Source organism: Poecilia reticulata, linkage group LG6 (assembly GCF_000633615.1).
Source record: "Poecilia reticulata strain Guanapo linkage group LG6, Guppy_female_1.0+MT, whole genome shotgun sequence".
NCBI lineage: Eukaryota > Metazoa > Chordata > Actinopteri > Cyprinodontiformes > Poeciliidae > Poecilia > Poecilia reticulata.
Window position 1 is genome coordinate 31,351,535 of NC_024336.1, and position 5,044 is coordinate 31,356,578.

General features: G+C 42.5%; 1 long non-coding RNA gene across 1 annotated transcript; it reads left to right on the forward strand.

The window, feature by feature from the left end:
• Nucleotides 1-3,938: 3,938 nt before the first annotated feature.
• LOC103466849 (uncharacterized) lies at nt 3,939-5,029 on the forward strand. Its single transcript, XR_001776674.1, has 3 exons — nt 3,939-3,985; nt 4,282-4,385; nt 4,469-5,029. It is a non-coding gene; the product is annotated as an uncharacterized LOC103466849 (long non-coding RNA).
• The last annotated feature ends 15 nt before the right edge of the window (nt 5,030-5,044 follow it).

A 5,044-nucleotide genomic window follows, 5' to 3' on the forward strand; every position in this document is an offset into this window, starting at 1 on the left:
TCAGCTGTCAACCTGAGGTCAGCTGCCAGCTGGAGCTGTGTAGTTGGTCCAGCTGCAGCCTGTTTGTTTCAGTTTCCTGCGCTCAGCTCCCGGTTCTTCCTGTTTTTAATTCCTCACCTTCTGCCTTAGTTCCGATCGTTGAAATGATTGTAAATTAGTTTGAAAACAGATTTCTCCAGTCGTTTGTTTCTGAAATATAACTGAGAAAAATACTATATAACAAATAGTTTTCCTTTTATTTTTGTACGTCTGTGCTGTGCACAGCAGTCAACTGTATTCCTGAGATGAAAATAAAAATCGTTTTGTAAAATCTTTTGCAGTGAATTTCTTCCAGGTTTTGTTTCGGTTCACTTTAATAACTACCGTATTTTCCGGATTATAAGGCGCACTCTCAATTATGGCGTCCATTTCTGTATTTAACTCAGCGGATTATCAGACGCAGGCTAAAACACGAGGTCAACAACATGAAAAAGGTAACGGAAACAAAGCAGTAAGTTCAGTTTAACTTTATTCCACTATGTAACAAAACACTCACGTTATTTTTATTCTTCTTCCTCAAATCTTCCTCCTCTGTGTCTGAACTGAACATCCAACATGCCCGGTTTCCCCTCATCGTTGTCGGAGTCGGTCTCGTTTCCAGGTTCAGCAACGATGCGGCTTCAGTGAAGCTCTGCTAACAGTGAGGCAGATCCATCAGCCCAGGCATCCAGTCCATCCACACCTGGCGGCGTAACTCGCCCGGCGCCGCGTCTCAGTAAACGTGTGTTCAGTCTGGCGTCCATCGCTCCCTCGCCGCTCGCCGCTTCTGTTTGAACGACCTGTTTACACCGATGTCCAGCGGTTGGAGTTTTTTGTTAATCTTCCCGGAATGACGGCAAACATTAGTTTGCTTCACTTCCTTTTCCACATTAGCAGTGAATGGGCGGCGGCGTGGAGTCGCAGATGAAGAGAGACGGTGATGGAGGAAGAACCTGTCTGGTTTTTACCGAGGCTGCAGAACTCGGACAACAATCCTCTGATCGGTTTATCACTGCCAGCGTCCTACTGTACACTTTACGTCCCTGTATCAGGGACAGATTTTGGAATTCAGTGCCCACATCAGGAGCACCGGATTATAAGGCGCACTGCTGATTTTTTAGAACATTTAAGGCTTTTAGGTGGGTCTTATAGTCCGGAAAATACGGTAATTTTTGGATCTGAGGAGAAAGTAAAGGTGAGCGTGGGGCGCCCTCTGCTGGTCACAGGACGGAAGCTCATTGTTCAGCTTACAGCAACAAGTGGCATCACCAGCATTGTGTCAAGACACAGATTGATGAATGTGTTATTTATGAATAATGCTTGCAGTCTGACCCTCTGTTGTGACATAATGAATGCATAAGGTCAAAGTGCAGTGACCCCAGGTGAGGAAGGGTCATCAGGTTCAGATGTCCCTTAAATACATGCCTGAAGTGAAGATGTTGGATGTTAATGTGTTGTTAAGGGCCGTGCAGAGACACTAAAGGGGCAGGTGCTCAAAAAAAGGGCCCATCTAACCGCATTATAGGACAGAATATTAAAGCCACTCAGCTTTCAGAGTTTAATAAATGATAAATTACAAAATTGTGAGAGATACAATCAAAGCTAAGGAACATCTCTATATAGAGCATAACACTGCATATGTAAGATATTTTATTAGTCATTTCTTTCTGCATTTTGTTATAGTAAAGTAATATTCAAACCCACAATTTAGCAAGATATGTAAATCAGAGCTGGACCACCAGACATATTTAGTCTTTACATAATTACACTATTAAAATATAAACTAGGGCTCAAAGCAACCTTTTAGTGACTGTAATCTATAAAACAAAGTTCTGCCTGTTGGCTGCAGTGGAGATGAAGACGGTCCATTCAGGACAGCAGAGCTGCAGAAAACTTTAACTGCAGAAAAAAACAAAAGCAAAAATTTAATTGTTAATGTCACCATGAGAAAAGCTACTGAGTTTTACTTAAAAAAAAAATCTTAAAAAATGTAAATCCCACATTTTTGACTCATGAAGTTAACTTTCTTTTTTGTAAAACAAACTTATTTGCGCTTGTCAGAAATAAGTTTTTGTTTGTGACTCAAAGTTTTGCTTGTGATTCTCACATGATGTGATCAGGACCTAAAATCACAACAACAGATTTATGATGTGTGCAAATAAATGTTCATGTTTGGTAAAAATGAGTTATTTAATTAAAAAAAACGTTTTTTAAACAAAACTTTTTGATTTCAAAAAGGAATCATTACAATTCCAAAAGTTTTGATTACAATTTTATTTTACTTAACTGAGTTAGTTAGTTTTTTTTCTCCATTGATTAATTGGGAAACAAATTGAACGTCATCCTCTGCGAACCAGAAACTAAACTTAAAGTCTGATTGAGTTTTTTCCCTTCATTAATTACATTCATTATATCTATCATGGTAATTCAGGGTGAGTTATTTTTAATTCTAAATGAATATCCTTGTTGGACTTTTATTTAAGTGTTATTGTCCTTCAGGATACATTTACCTAACGCTAGAATAAATGAAATGTACATTATGCAGCAAAGGAAGTTAGAAGATCGGACATATATCCATGAAGATGATCGGTTTTGGACGGGCGATGTGCCCTTATTGCATAATAAATACTAAAGAATGACTGATATCATTAAAGATACAGGGAAGAAGCTTTTAGTTATTTAGTGTTGCTAGCAAAGTCATTAGCTAGCAGCTAGCTAATAGCACAACAACAACAGCCTAATGTCTGTATGATAAAAATTCATGTTTAAGGTCAGAAATCATCAACTTCCACCCAATATACAAAAACAGTTTTGTGACAGAGAGGAGGTTATAATTTAGGAGGTGAAGGACATTTAAAAAACAACCAGGAAACGTTTCTGTTTATCGGTGTGTGGAGATGATAAATATAAAAATATAAATCAGCTTAAAAAACTGTTTAAAAAGGACCTTATTGGGAAACACGTTCTATAAGATGAGTGTTTTAATGTCCATAAAGACTACTGATGATATAAAAAAATGTTTAAATAATTGCACATCTAAAGATGAGAATGTGAGATTTAAATATCTTGTAAGGTGTAAATAATTTATCTTTTTGGTGTTTCGACATTTAACTGATTATAAGTTTATGGGGCAGGACATCATAACATCTTGTATCTTCTACCTGCTCCTTTTCAAACAGATAATATAAAATAGCATTTCACTTAAGAGTGATAACTTGTTTTAATTTTAATTTTCTTTTTCTTGATTTTACTTTTGTCTGATTGAAATAAATAAATAAATAATTCACTGGGGATTAAACTTTGCTCCGGATCATTTTACAAGCTGTGAGAGTCAAAGTGTTTTCCAGCCTCGATGAGGTCAGAAGGTCACCGACAGCTGCAGCTCCGTTGTGTAACGGCGGAAGTTTGTACAGTTAATTAATAAGCAGGGATGAATCATTGATGCTGTGACTCAGCATGGGCCGATGGTTCGGGATGTTCGCCACAGGTTCTGGTTCTGACCCGGCTGCTTCCAGAGCAGAATTTCTCTAAGTTTCAACTCATTTCATGCTATAATGGATTCATCTCGTTTTGACGCAGAAAAGTCCTAGAAAACAAGTGAATGCTGTAAAGTGAATAAATGCCGGTCGGCTGGCGGTGCGGCCGCCTGCAGCTGCGGCTCGGAGGCATTTTGGTAAATCAGTTAGCCGGTTTATTGACCCTCTGTTTAAATAAGCCTGTTGGACTTTCTCCTCCTCCAGAAGCTGCCCTCTCACCATCCCGAACATTGGAGCTGTTGGACAGGAGCCCTCGCCGCTGACCATGCAGCCGGTTCCCCTCGCCCTCTTCCTGATTGTGCTGCATGTTTGTGGCAGAGCGGAGAGCAGAGCGAAGCCGCGGCGGCCGCAGGCGGGCGGCGCGGAGGCCGCGGCTCCCGCCGGTCCGGGACGCCTCCGCCTGGACCTGAGGCCGAACGCTCCTCACCTGGGTGAGTCTGATCCGGACTCCACGATCGTCTTCATCACCGCCAGGATCACAAACGGCTCCCGGCGGATCCAAACTGAGGCGTCTTCAGGGTTCACAACATTTTACTCCACAAAATGTTCAGTTTTCCTGCAACATGTTTGGAAAAACAAACATTTTTCACTATTTCAGACAAACCGTAATCTTTCTGAAGGGATTTCAGATTCTGTTGATTATTGTCATGACTTCTAAATAAACAATATTCCTGGTAATTAAAAGTAATTTTTCTGAATTATTTGCTGTTATTGAACCATTTTTCAGTCGTTCTGCCGGTACCTGCAGCACCGGACAGCTGGGTGCTGATCTTTGACTTGAGACGGAGACGCTTCCTGTGTGTGGACCTAAAGGGACAAGGCTACAAGTCTGTGAGTATCTTCCAGATCCACCTTAACAGATCCACCTTAACAGAGCAGATCTCAGTAAACGTTTCTGTTTGTCTCCATGACAGAGACAGAAGGACAGAGGACACTGTCTCTTCCGACATATTTGGTTCCGGCAGGCTGAGCGACATGACCCGTTTTCCTCTGTGAGCAGGAGCTGGCTGGTCAAACTGGGGGTTGGCGGGCCAGGAGCGGTCCGTGGGGGGCCACCGGACGGCCGGTCAGTGAAGAGGCAGAGAAGGAGCGAGGAGGTGAATCCGTCCGATCCTCTGAGGACAGAGTCCCATCCGTCTCCTCCTGTGAAGGATGTGGAGCCAAACCAGGCGGGCGCCGTTTCCAAGGAAACCATCACTTCCTGTGACGATCCCCTGCGGGTGCTGAGGCCCAACGGACACGGCAGTCCAGTCAAGACGAACATCGCAGAGCGAGCAGAGCAGGAGTGACGTCCTGCAGCTGCTGGTTGTCAAGAAGCAAAGAAAAAAAGGCTGACGCTGCAGAGCAACGGGCAACACTAGATCTGTCCCAAGTGGGACCAAATGGGAGCAAACAGGATCAAATGGGACCAAGTGGGACCAAATGGGATCAAGTGGGACCAAATGGGACCAAGTGGGACCAAATGGGATCAAGTGGGACCAAGTGGGACC